Below are 13,508 nucleotides of genomic sequence, written 5' to 3' on the forward strand. Positions count from 1 at the left end.
TCCCCCATTAGCCATGCATTGCACCAAGGCATGACCCATTTAAGGTGCCATGTCCCAGGAGCCACAGGGGAACAGTCGCTTCCCTGGACCTGCTGCTCCATGGCACAAACAGGGTCAGACTCCACAGGAAAGGGGCTCACCACAGACCCAAGCTGAACAATACCACCAGCCTCTTCAATGTGTTTTGGAGAGCTCTCCAGAGCAGGGCAGTCCTCAGGCTATGGAATTGGTTTGGATGGGACAGGCCAGGTTGGCCTCCTTCTCCAAATTAATCACCCTCCACTCCAGTGACTCAGATGAGTAGCACCTGCAGGCATCCAACTCAGAGCCCCAGCTCCTTTGCTTCATTTAGAATCAGTTGCCAATAGTCTCTAAAGCTGCTCAAGGGAGACATTTAAAAACGACCAGCATATTCAAAAATATTGCCTTTCAGCAATTCATTTTTATAAAAAATTCTCTTAGGAAGTGAATTAGTAGAAAATGGATTTTGCTTTGCAAAGGTAATGATTCATATCATGATTATCTGTGCATTCATCTAGTCACAGCAGAAGAACAATGTCATATTACACATCTGACCAAACACATCTAATCAGTATAGATTGACTAAAAATAGAGAAACTCACAGAGAGGTTTTGTTGGGGTTTTATTTCTTCTTTTTTTTTTTCTCCAAATCAATCTGTATAGTTACATAAAAGTAACGTAAGACACGGAATTGATAAAGAAAATTATAATTTTCTAATTAAGTCTAAAGTAGAAAATCTTTATAAATTACTCATTTTGATTTAAATATTCAGACATAATAGCTGTATATTCTATAAATACATCCGATATAAACACACTTATATAATCTGAGAAAGTAAAATAAAACTAGTTATAATATCTAAAACACAATAGAATATACTTCAAAATATTTTTGTATATTAATTTAGAATATAAACCATTACTTGGGAACATTAAAAGTGAACTGAAATTCTTCTATACACATGAAGATTTTTTAAAGCTTCCAGATCCTGGCTGCTGATTTTTAAGGCCACATTTTTAATGAAGCTGAATGTGCAAAACTTTGCACAAAGATATTCATATTCATAAAAGAAGCTAACAGGAGGTCATTAATAAGGTCTTGCCTGGGACCTAAATGAATACACTTTAAAATGTGAATAAAGATAAAGGAGGTAAAGCAATGAGCTTTAAACCATTATGCTTGGAAATAACTCCCTGTCTGATACTTTTCAGAGGGCTTTTGCCTGCATAGAGCTGACTCCTGAGTAGGCTACTGAGTGTCCCCAAGACCCACATGCACTGAGAGTCATAAGGACATGGGGCACCTCACCCAGCAGTAGGCCTGCTTAAAGTTGGCTGAGAAAGTACATCCCAAGTTAGATTAGTCCCTTGTAACCCCTGTTCAGAACAGAATGTTTCTTTCCTAAACCATATTTTCCTAAACCATATTTAAGCCATTTGGCTCTGCAAAGGCCCAAATCCAGCTCTTGCTCATGGCTTAAATTAATTGTGTCATCGCTAAAGTTCTACATATGTTAGAAATTATGAAAAATGAAGCTGCCAAGCCCTGTGGTGACTTGTCAAGTTCCAGAATGCTTGGTGCATGGGCACCGAAATGGGCAGGTTTTCCAGACACCATCTGGGCACCTCTCTCCACAGCTATCCAGTGGAGGTAGCTCATTCACAAAGGTTGCTTCAGGTTGGGGACCTCCAGACTTAGGTCCTACCACTTAGGCAGGAGGCTTAGTGAAGTGCTTTCACACTTCCTGGGAAGCCCATTATTTTCCAGACCTCCTGTTTTAGACAGCTGCAAAGCTGGTGCCTGTTCTCTGCCGATTGAAGCTGGAATGTTTAGCTGCTCCTACAGCCAGCTGCAGAATCCAGAGTGGAGGACCCCAGTGTTGTCTGCTGGACTTGTCACATCTGTTTCCTTATTTACCCAGGAGTCATCAGGTAATGAAAAGCAGGCTGCTCTCAGTTTTCCCAGTTCCTGGCTGCCATTACAGGACATTATAGGACTGTCCAATGAAGTGCCAGCACTGCTGTGAGAGTCAGCTGGCAAGAAGCACGACCTGTAATGGCCAATTCTGCCTCTGCTCCCAGGGACTCCACATCATCCTCACTGCACCCACCAGCTGGGCTGCGACGCTTTGAAGCAGAAATCCCCAATCCTTCCTTGTTGCAAGCAGAAATCTTGGGCAATTTCCTTAACTTGGACTGCTCATAGGAATATTGCTCCAGAAAAAGCCTAAGGGTCTCAGAGTCATCATGTTGGTCAGTATCACTGGCTCCGGCCTGCTGGCCAAGAAGAATTAAAAAAAAAAAAAATGTTAAAGATTTTTTGGGGGGAGGAGAGGAAACCTCCAAGTTGTTTTATACACTCAGAAATTTTATTTCTGAATTACTTACTTGCTTCCATTGGGTTTGCTTGTTTTCTTTAGTATATAATTATATATTTTATTATATATTATTATTATATTACTGAAGAACATCTTAAAATAGTCAAGGACCTCATAATATACAGGACTAAACCTTGGCAAGATACAAGCATATGCTCTGAAGTATGGTCACCTAAATAAGACACATCAAAGAGCTTTTTCATGCATGTGCTTTTCTTTTCCTACTTTCCCTTCCACATACTGAGGTTGATTATTCCCAGAATGATTCAAAGTTGTCAAGAATCACAGTGACTTGACAGAAGAAACTGGAAGTCATTTCTACCTAGCACGTGTCAGCTTATTGTCAGATGTCTGCTTTTCAGATGCACACATGTATACACGTTGCTCTCATTTCACTGTCTAGCTTTGTTTCTTTATCAGTACATCTCAGAACAAGCTTCTTTCCCCTTCTCTCCCACACTGCAGTTCCTCCATAAATCTCTCACAGTACAATGAAGTGTCACAGTGTTTATCCAGATCTAGTAATGCAAGAATACATCACAGCATGCAGAATGGGCTCTTTTCTCATGTTTATTAATCTGCTTGAAATGCATAGGGAGAACACTTTGATACTGCAAAGGTTAATGACAGATTGCTTCATAGGAAAAGAGAGCCAGCATTTACAGTCAAATGATCCTTAGTAATTGTTGTAATAAAGACTGCAGATGAGCTTTCAAGCTACATAGTTCTGTGCAGCCACTCTCTTCAGCACACCTCAGTAGGAGGGCCATCATTCGGGCTTTTTATGGAGGAGCAGCAGGTGCTGGAGGGAGCAGAGATATCCCAGTACATGGCTAATTGTCACCAGCCTGAGCAATCGTACCTTCTGCTATACGGGGCAGTGAAAAGCCCACTGCTCTCCCCAACAGCCCTCTGACAAAGAAACTGGTACTTGAACCTTCCAGACTACAAGAGATAACGAGGAGGACCAATGCACACTCTTTTCTTTGGATTTTATAATAGAGATACACGGTGAGGTGAAGAAGAGCTGGCTCCACAGAAGCAAAATCACTCTTTAGAGCAGATTTGTATCATTAAGAAGGATGTGGAAATTAACAGCTCTCACTGTCACCGTTCAGATAATAATGCTGTCCTTTTGAGTAAGTGAATATTCTATCTATGTAGTTTGTGTCAAAAGGGTGAGATTAGGTGAAGAGATGATTTTTAACCTGCAACTTCAAACACAATGGAAGATTATCAAAATTCCTACCAGCAAATGACTGATATCAAGTGAGATGTGTGTGAATTTGCCAAATGTAGGTGAAAAAAGCAGAAGCAGCTTTGCGTTTGATGGGTTAAAGTCAACAGGAGCCTATATTCACCAGGGGGAACTATTGCAGAATGATAGTACCTGAAAGAAGGGCTTTTGGTAGCCCTGACTTTCCTCTGCAGAAATACTCACTGAATCACTGCTTCTACCACAGACTGTGAAAAGCACCTGAACTCTTTCCATCTCAAAGATCATTACCTTATTTTAGCTGAAATCCCAGCTCTGAGTCAGAGAGAGATGAGATTCAAAACACCTTTGCAAACTCCAGGAGTCCTTTAAGAGCTGGACTATTAAATGAAAGGAGAGAAGCTCAGGGCTGCTTTGTATGAAGAGATCATGTTCTGCTGGCCTACCCAGAATGTGACAAGTTCACTGCTGAGAGGGCTTTGCCATTGCATATAACCATGTAGCTCAATATTCAGGTCACTATGCATGTAATGAAAATCAGAAATTGAGTCACTTGCTTTTCTACCAGCAAACTTTAAGTGCCTTTAGATCTGACATGTTTCCAAAGTTGACACAGGAAAACATCATCCTGCCAACAAGGATGCACTAGTCTCATTAAAGATGGTTCATTACAACAGCAAGTGACAATGACTTTATGACAGGGTAGGAAAAACCCCACAAACTTTGACTTCTCTTTGTCCCCCCCAAAATACTGAGTTTTGCTGGTAGGTGTTTTCAGGTTTCTCTGTTCATCTACAGTCTCACCCGGCAGAGGCAGTGGGAATACACACCTCCAGTGAAACTCCTGTACTGATGAAAGCTACATGTCCATTTTAGGCAAGGTAACCACGGACTGGGTGATAGTTCATTTGGTTTGCCTTACTAGTTCAACATCAGTTATCCTGGAGTCACTTTATGTAATTATTTTTGCAAGTTAGACATTTCTGTAACAGCATAACTCTTTATATGCAGACTGCATAGAAAATAGTATCATTTTGCATAGTATATGTGGAATATTGTTGTGACCTTCATTTACATGAAGTCAGATGCACTATTCTCCTTATAAACAAAATTTATCTCAATATATTTATTTGGAAGAGATATCAGTCTCACCTTGCCCTACTTAAAGCCACAGAGGAAAGAGTGAACCTGTGAAAAAAGAAAAGCCTTAATCCTGTTTTAGGCTTTAAATACAGACATCCCCTCTGCCTCTGAACACATGATGAGTATCCCCTCACTCCATGAATTCCTGAGTGAGCCAATCTGGATGCACTGAGCGAGCAGGATCTGCTACTTACTTCAAGGACAGAAAATGGAATGAGATTTGGACTCCATTTAACCTGCATCCACACACAGTGCTAAAAGAAGATTTGAGCTGTGGCTGAAAGGGAATAATTAGCAATAATTAATTTCTGCTGCAGATCGTTAGCAATTTATAACTCCTATGAGCAAATGAAAAGAAAACCATGGTTCATCAAACTCCTAAAATTAGCCCTAATAGTCTCTAACACTGAGGATGGGAGTTCTTTCTAAAGAGCTGGAAAGCAGTATAAGACCCCCTGTAAACCAGCTGCTGGTTGTCTGCAGTCCAGCAAATGGAAAGAGCTATATTTGAATTTCAGCTTAGCTTGAATTTCAGGTTAGCTATGAAGACTCTGAGAACTCCAGATACTCAGTTTTTAGTAAGTGTGACTTTTAATGCCACTGATTACCTTCCTGGTGGTTTCCTTATTTTCTCATTAGCAATTTCTCAAAGTTAGAAACCAACTCACTACTAGGGCAGATTATGTTAATGCCCTCCAGATTCAGAGCTTTATTTGGAAAAAGCTGGCCAAAACATGTGTTTCTGTTTGTCAGGTCTGTAATGTATATGACCTCAGCTGTTTTCTATTTGGTATTAGGGACTTGAGTGATTTCTCTCAAACCACAGGGATGTGAAATTGACTAGCATAATTTATTTCCCTGCAAATTCCTAATTTCTCTTAACAGAGACCTCAAGAGTAATAATAATTTATTTTCTTTATAAGCTACTTGGGGAAGACCCCGAAGTAAAAAGATAACTACTGTATATGAGTGAAATAGGTTCCATAAATTGAAATTAAATGTTGCCAGAGTGCCAGAAACTACAACAGAGGACCTTACTGCATCTCTCATTTTGCAATCACACAGTGTCATCAATTAGGAATTTGTTAACTGAATCTTAGAGCAGGTCTCTATCAGCCTTGCCCTCCCAACAAAATAAGAGTGTCCACATTTGAAATTGCTTTAAGAAAAATTTGAAGCCAGAAGTTTGTTTGCCTCTTCCCACAGAAACACGCACATCTCCACCTGAGTCATACCTATTTTGTATATTACTCATGCAGATTTCAGTGAAACTATTACTGAGGATCTATTAAAATGGAAAGGTAAAGTTTAATCAGTTCAGCTATAAACAAGACACCGATTTGTGGTATAAGAACAGACTGAGATCCAAGGTTTCCAAAGCACAGGCTGCCTCCATTCTTCTTTACAGATAATGGTCTGATTAGACTGAAACCTAGGGCTTTTAAGATTTCCTATGACTGCTGAAAGTAGGTAGTGAGAATATTATTTACCTTTAATTGAAACCGCTCATATACCTGGAGCTTCCCATTCCCATCCTGTGGAGCTTTCTAGAGTGAGTCATGGTCCAAGCAGTCTGGGGAGCTGAAAGGCCTCCCATCACACCCCAAGCATGCCACAGCCCAAAGTCTGCTGGAAACAGCAGAGCCCTACAGTGGGCATCTGCCTGGGAGACCTTTCACCTGTCACGTGGGGGGAAACACTCAGCTCATGGACTTGCCTGCTCCCTGGTTCCACTGAAGCAAGACTTCAGTCCCTCATCAAGACAGCAGGCTGAACAAAAGCCAGGACAACAAAAATTATCTCCAATGTATCTAATGATAATTAGCAATAATGACAGCAGCATGTGAAAACAAAGCTTCTAACATCACCAGCTAATATTGTTGCAAATGCTATCAGGTAATGCTATGTACTATGCATGTACATGAAGAATTTGAAAGACTGCTAAATTTAGAAGCGTAATCTATTTCTGCAAGGCTCAGGCTTTAGCTTCAGGTAGCACATATCCATTAATACTGATCTCCACACAGGAAATATAACTTGAACTTTAATAATTGTAAAATGGCAAAAAGCACATTTTAGATACTAGACTTCCACATTAAAACACTGTAATCTCTTTACTCAAATCAGTTACTGCACTGCTTTATAATTAATTATACATATATACATACACTCAATATTAATACCTATGCAGACTGTTGGTATAACTGATTGTTTATGGACATAGTCTGAAATCTAAGACATTTTTTTGCCAAATTCCCAGTCTCCTGTTTGAAATTCTTTGAGACCCACAGAAAAAAACTTTTCAACCTATTTCGGGTTTCCTATCTGAAACAAGGATGAGAAAACAATGGAGATGATAATGCCTCCTTAGACATTCTTTGTCTTACAGATTTACATGTAATAATAGTAACCTCTGTGAGAATTAAGCATTTTTTACAGTATAAATTTTTGTAGAACTAGCTGCCTTGGGGGCCCAAGGATAATATTGTGATGTAAATGATATTTAATTTATATTTAACTGGGAAATTCGTACTATAAATGCACCCAGAACAGCAGTCAATGGGAGATCATGCTCTGAATCCTAAAATCAGATGTGGATCAGCTAATGTAAGTAGAAATGTATCTATTTCCCAACACAGAAGAAGAAAACAAAACTGTATTGCCTATGGCTATGATCAGCCAACCCACTGACCTGCACTGCCAGAAAATAAAGCTTTCTGTGCAAACCTTTCTTATGAGGAAGTGGTAACAGGGTTTGTGTAGGACAGAGCACCCCAGCTCCCTGAGGTCCCTAATGGATCCCCAGCTACCAACACCAGCAGCTGTGCTTCTAGCTGTCCTCACTTTTCTGCTGCAAATGCACCTGAAACCACCTGCACCACCTGAATCCACACTTAGGCACAGATTTTTAAACTTAAGTTTCACTAAAATTTCCCTTTAAAGTCCAGTTCTTCGGCAAGAGCAGTACTGACCTGCCTGTTGTTTCAGCCTTGCATGCCAAAGCACACTCCACTTTGGAGACCTTTTATTCCCTTCTCCTTTTTTCCAGCTTTCCAGACAGGGACCTTCCCTCTCCTGAAGCTAGCAAAAGCAGCCTCAGTAATCCCATGGCAGCGTCTGAGGATTTTCCACGGGCTGTGAGAACACACTGCCATGTCTGTCATTGTGCCTAAAAGCCCTTCAGAGCCCACCCCATGCATTCAGTGGCAGAGCTACTTTATTGCCTTTTTTTTTCCCCCTCTCTCCAGGGGAAATAAAAGAATGACTACTCTGTTAGAAAGACAGAAGCTCCCGGGTACCCCCAATCAGCTGCAAGGAAGCAAGCACAGACTCACTGACACCATGGGAAATGCTTAGAAAACCGTTACTGTAATTTCGTTAGGCAAAGTTAGCAGCAAAACCACTTTCTAACTGCTCCTGTCACCCCGTGCAATCCCTGCTCCTCTGCTGATCAGCAGAACCAGTGGTGGCATCCACAGCACTTCAGATATACCCACTTACCAATGGAGTTTTACTCTTCATGAGATTTTTATAACATGGTATCAACGTGCACTACATAAGATCAGGTGTGGTACTGCTCTTGCAGCATTTTCAATGGAGACTTTATTTTTCCATTCACATTGATTCATTCTTTTATATGGATTCCTAGAGTAACAAACGTAATTTGACAATCTGTAGGCACCTACCAAATGTGTCAAATTTATAGTTGCAAAAATTAAAATATCATCGTTTCATACTAAAATTGTTTTATATTATTACTTCACATATTTTAAAATATTAAAAATATTTTCTAATATAAAGTCATATGCAACCCAAATTCAATACATTCTTTTAAGAAGTGACAAAACTAGTTTTGGATCTTTCAAAAAATTAAAACATAAAAAGATTACTGAAGTCAACACATAACAGCAAAACATTTTAATGTTACTAAATTTGCATATTTTGTGGAAAAATTTCATGCTGAAAATTTCACTCAGGCTTCTACCTCTCTGAATTTTCCATTTAGTCTGTTAGATGTATATCCTACATGTAACCATCCTACAGAAAATGTCTGTTGAATGGTCACTGCTATGGCTGAGAAAGACAAAATTAGATCTGTCTGAAATGAAATATTTCATTAATTTCAGCTTAGGTTTCTGTGACCATTTCTATTCTGTGCCCACAAATGCTTCTGCTTTCCTTTTTCTGATTTGTGTCCTTTTAAGTCTCCTAAAGCAAGTATACTTTCCTCAAATATTACCTCTGCTAACACAGCCTGAAGAAATTATTTGAACAGTGTCTAGGTTGTACAGAAATAAGAAATTATGAGCTAACTCTCAAAGGAGAGCTTCAAGCTACAGAGCCCAAGGCAGACACTCTTGGTTAAAACATTGTCTTTGAGCCAGGAGCTATGTGGGTGCCTCAAGCACAGCAGAAACATTACCTTCCACAGAAGCAACTAGCCCCAGTTAGGCAGGGGCAGATGGAACAGATGTGGTGGAGCTCACTTTGATTGTGACTGTCATTTTTGCTACACCCTTTCATTAGTCTATAAAAACACCAACAGCCAAACTGTCATCTCTTGTGCTACCTTGTCTGGCAATTCAGTTTGAAACGTCAGAGAGCTGTTGGCGTTTTTAATGCTAATGATCCAGCAGCTTATATGACAGCAGACGTTTGAAGTCAGATTGTTCATATTAATTGCTTTACAAAACAACATGAGCCAAAATTGATTTTATAGTTTTGAAGTCAGACTGTTTTTATTAATTGTTTTATGAACAACATGAATCAAAATTGATTTTATAGTGTTACAGACTTTTTTTCACCATCGAGTGTCTGTATCATACAGTTAACTGGTACTTTGAAAGTCCTTTCTGAGCCCTTCTTGTATCTGCTTGAATATGATAATAAGTGGTACATATAAATCAATACACCTAATTATAATTAAAGATTTCCAAAAACACCCTTTTGAAATTACTAAATTCATGTAAGTGAGAGAAGAAAATGCAGCATAAGAAAGAGTTAAACAAGTAGCAGTATCAAATATAAACTGGAAAAAAATAAGATCGCATCATTGTAGCTACTGTTCTGTAATAAATAGGGACAATAAAGGATTTCCTCTCAGAGTCTGGCAAAGCAGATGTTCTTCTCATTTATCTCCATTTTTGCACAATTTGCTTTTCAGAGAAGGACTTGGCCTGGAGATACAAAGCCTATTTTGGATCCCTGTTTAACACCCATCGCACTCATAGGTTTTCTTTCCATTAACTTGAAAGTTTGTCAGCACTGAATGACTTCTCTTTATTCAACACATCGGAACAGATGATACAGATTGACAGTGGACTAAAGATCTTTTTTTCAGCCTGCTGTAACAACATCTCTATCCAAGCCAATTAGATTTAAGGGATGAACTCTTCATTGTATCAAAAATATTAAATAAAAAATTAGAATGTCTTGTTTCTCATCCTTTTTCAGATTGGTGTAAATTAAGTGACTTTTATTGAGTTGTATCAGATTTGCAACATGATAATTATTAACAATAAGGGTATTATTGTAGCATTTGGGTATGTCCTAAATATCCCCTTTGTTTTCTGCATATACTAGTTTTAAAATTCTATCTAATTTAAATATATAATTAAAACCACAAAGCAATCAAGATTTCTTCACTATGTGCCTCTCACAAGATAATTTTCTCATACATATGTATTATGACCAAAAGACGTGTTCTGAATACTGAGGGCAATTTTATAGCTCAGTGGTCTTGTTTGCTATGTTAGGTCAACAATTTTTTTTAATTGAACTTTTAATGGAACACCTTTTTTTTTTTTTTAAATTATAAGATGTTTCTTGCTTTGGTAAACTTCACTTTCTCACCAAAATAACAAATAGCAAAATATCTCAATTTGGAAAAAAACTGTTGATACTTTACTGAAAATGAATGTGTCTTTTCCTTCTTTTTCTTCCTTACCTGCCATTAAATTACATTCACACATCTAGCACCACACTCCACTAAATCCCATCACAAGAGAAAGATCATGATGTATCAGTGAAGACAGAACCTGAGAATGGCACAGACAACCATAAGACCCCCAAATCATCTCCACAGAGGAAACACTGTGGTAATGTAGAATTAAAATATATTCTCATTTGTAACTGGAATATGTCAGGTTTCGATTTGCAGCTGAAAAAAAATATTTTCAGATGAAATTTTTCCAGAAATTTCCACATTTTCCAGTCATCACTTTTATCAATGATTTACACACCAGCTGAGAAGCATTTGTAACAGGTGAAGAATATGCATGAACTTGTAGTATTTCTGGGAGAGAAACTTCAATTCCATAATGAGTTTTTGGTAACCAACTTTATCACTACCACATCTGTGATTCACCATGTGCAAGCTACAACCAAACATAACCATGTGTATAAAGGAGGACGACACTGTTCTCTTCACAGGTGTGACTGATAATAAGTAAATACGGTTTATAAAAAACACTGAAAGAATGAGTCCCCTTATGCCACTGAAGTGTGCCACAGAGTCAAATGCAGAAGAGCAAGTTATGGTTAATTTATGCGTTAGGCTTTGTCACCTAGACAAGCCATAAGACAAGGCACCTTCTCCCCACAGATCTAATCTTTATATTACCTAGAGAAGTATTTTGTTGCCAGTAAAGGAGAGCAAAAGAAGGATGAGGTTTCTTTTGAGTTAAACCTGTGTAAGATCTCTGCCCAGGATACCACCAGCAGATCCCAGGGAAGCTCACCTCCCCCCATCCTTCATTCCCCAGGAGCCACAAGTTACAAAACCAACATTCAAATTGTGTTTCCCTCCACCATTTATAAAAATCTAAATATTCAGAAAAGCAAAGCAAAGACCCAAATATGTAACAAAATGAACACGACAGCCACTTTGATGCTGTAAGTGGTACCTTCATTACTGACCTTTAGAAGACATAGGGAGGAAAAGCAAGGAGATGAAAATGAATGACCCTTCTTGCAGACAGCAGAGAGCTGTCTCAAGTTATGTGGTCTAGGCATTTTTATCCACTCCCCCCATCTTTCAGAAAGATATAATTAATTTATAGTCATTTTAACCTGTGAATGACACTTGTAAAGTAGGAGGACTAGCAATCAACTTCCCATGCTAGCAGTGGGGTGTAAAAGTCTAAGTGTTGCAGCATTCATACGGACGCATTGAAAAATGTAATTAATGAGACCTCCTACCCTGGTAAGTTCAGCGGCACTAGCAGTAACTACATGCAGGTGTGAGGGATACACACATTTCCTTAGCAGAGAGAATCGAAATTAAATAAGAGATTAAACAGTCCCTTAAAATCCTATCATCTTAAGGAACAGTTAAGCTTAACACCCTATACTAATAATACGTCTCTCTCAGGTTTAACTCACAGTATGTGGTGGTGTGTATACATATGCAAGCTATCTGGTATACAGTTTTATCTTGTATTTCAGATTGCAGTAAGATTTGGGACATGATGTACACAGTTTGTGCTAGAACCACTGTAAATTACAACAGTTAATGATAGATCTGCAATAAAACAAAAACAAAACCAGAATAAAACAACAAAGGAATAGCGGATGTGTGTGCATATTTGTATAATAATTCAAGGAACCATAGATGACGAAGTCCCTTTTGCTGAAAAATTGTTTGAATGAGTCAAATTTAACAGGATTGTAAATATCAGACAGCATTTTCAATATCTAGAACACCCAGAAAACAGACCTAACTTATAAACCTCCCCAGCTATCACACGTGCACTTACTTGTGTCTCAATAGACAACTCTGCATTGAGTTGGAACTGCCGGTCTGAATACTTGAACAGCCTTACACATAGGCATCTATTTTATTGAGCCAGGAATTTTTCTGTGACCCTCTTGGGTTATTAAGATAGCATTAAAGTATTAGCAGATATCTTTAATATTTTTATTAATTGAGGGCATATTCACTTCAAGGCTTGTCTTCAATCAAGAACTGCACTCTTGTCAGGCTAGATGACCCTAAACCTACCCTCTTGTCATAATTACCAGAAAATCTGTGAAACAGTCTCACTTACTGCTTTAGGTCCTTGCAGTTGCACATCTCTACCCCCTCACCCTGCCTTTTTATTCCCTCTACAGCCTGACCTTGCTTCCAGCATACCCAGGATGGTGAATACCAGTCACTCCAAGAGAACAGCTTCAGGTCAGGCTTTGCTCAATAGCAAATAAAAGGCAGCCCCATTCAGCTCATTAAGCAAAAATTCTCTCCCCTTTACTCAGGCTGAAAAGTTTCCTTCATTTAACTGGAAAACCTTCTCACCTTGTGAAAGCAGCTTTACAACCAGCCCTCTTTATACCACTTTTTCCAAAGCAAGCCCTTCTCCTCTCTTACCAGCCTTATGGCAGTCAGCAGCTACCACACCCCCACATACTCAGTTTTTATGGGAAAGGGTCATCTCTCTCAAGCACTAAAGGGTCAATATTCCTATTAGAAATGCACCACGGGCAAGATAGTGCTCCCCACATTAGGGAACTAGCTGCCTAAGAAATGGAAAGGGTCTGGAAGTCATGGGGGGACATCCACCCTGCTTCGGGTAGGAGAATATGCACATTCTATGCTTTAGAGGAAAAAAAAAAAAAAAAGAAAAAAAAAGAAAAGGAGGAGCACTTATAAGCATAGATCTTCATCTACTGCAAGAAAGGGACATATATAGCATAAGTAGTCTGACAGAAAAACAGGCTCAAACATAATAAATTTCATGCCACTGATTTGAAGC

General features: G+C 38.9%; 1 long non-coding RNA gene across 1 annotated transcript in view; it reads right to left on the reverse strand.

The window, feature by feature from the left end:
* LOC134171632 (uncharacterized) overlaps positions 1-13,508 on the reverse strand; it is a 56,386-nt gene that overhangs the window by 22,386 nt on the left and 20,492 nt on the right. Inside the window, exon 2 of the long non-coding RNA XR_009967692.1 lies at positions 10,706-10,796. This is a non-coding gene — a long non-coding RNA (uncharacterized LOC134171632). The remainder of the gene's footprint in view (positions 1-10,705; positions 10,797-13,508) is intronic.

Source organism: Pezoporus occidentalis, unplaced genomic scaffold, assembly GCF_034315485.1.
Source record: "Pezoporus occidentalis ecotype Australia unplaced genomic scaffold, CSIRO_AGI_Poc_V1 ctg41, whole genome shotgun sequence".
NCBI lineage: Eukaryota > Metazoa > Chordata > Aves > Psittaciformes > Psittacidae > Pezoporus > Pezoporus occidentalis.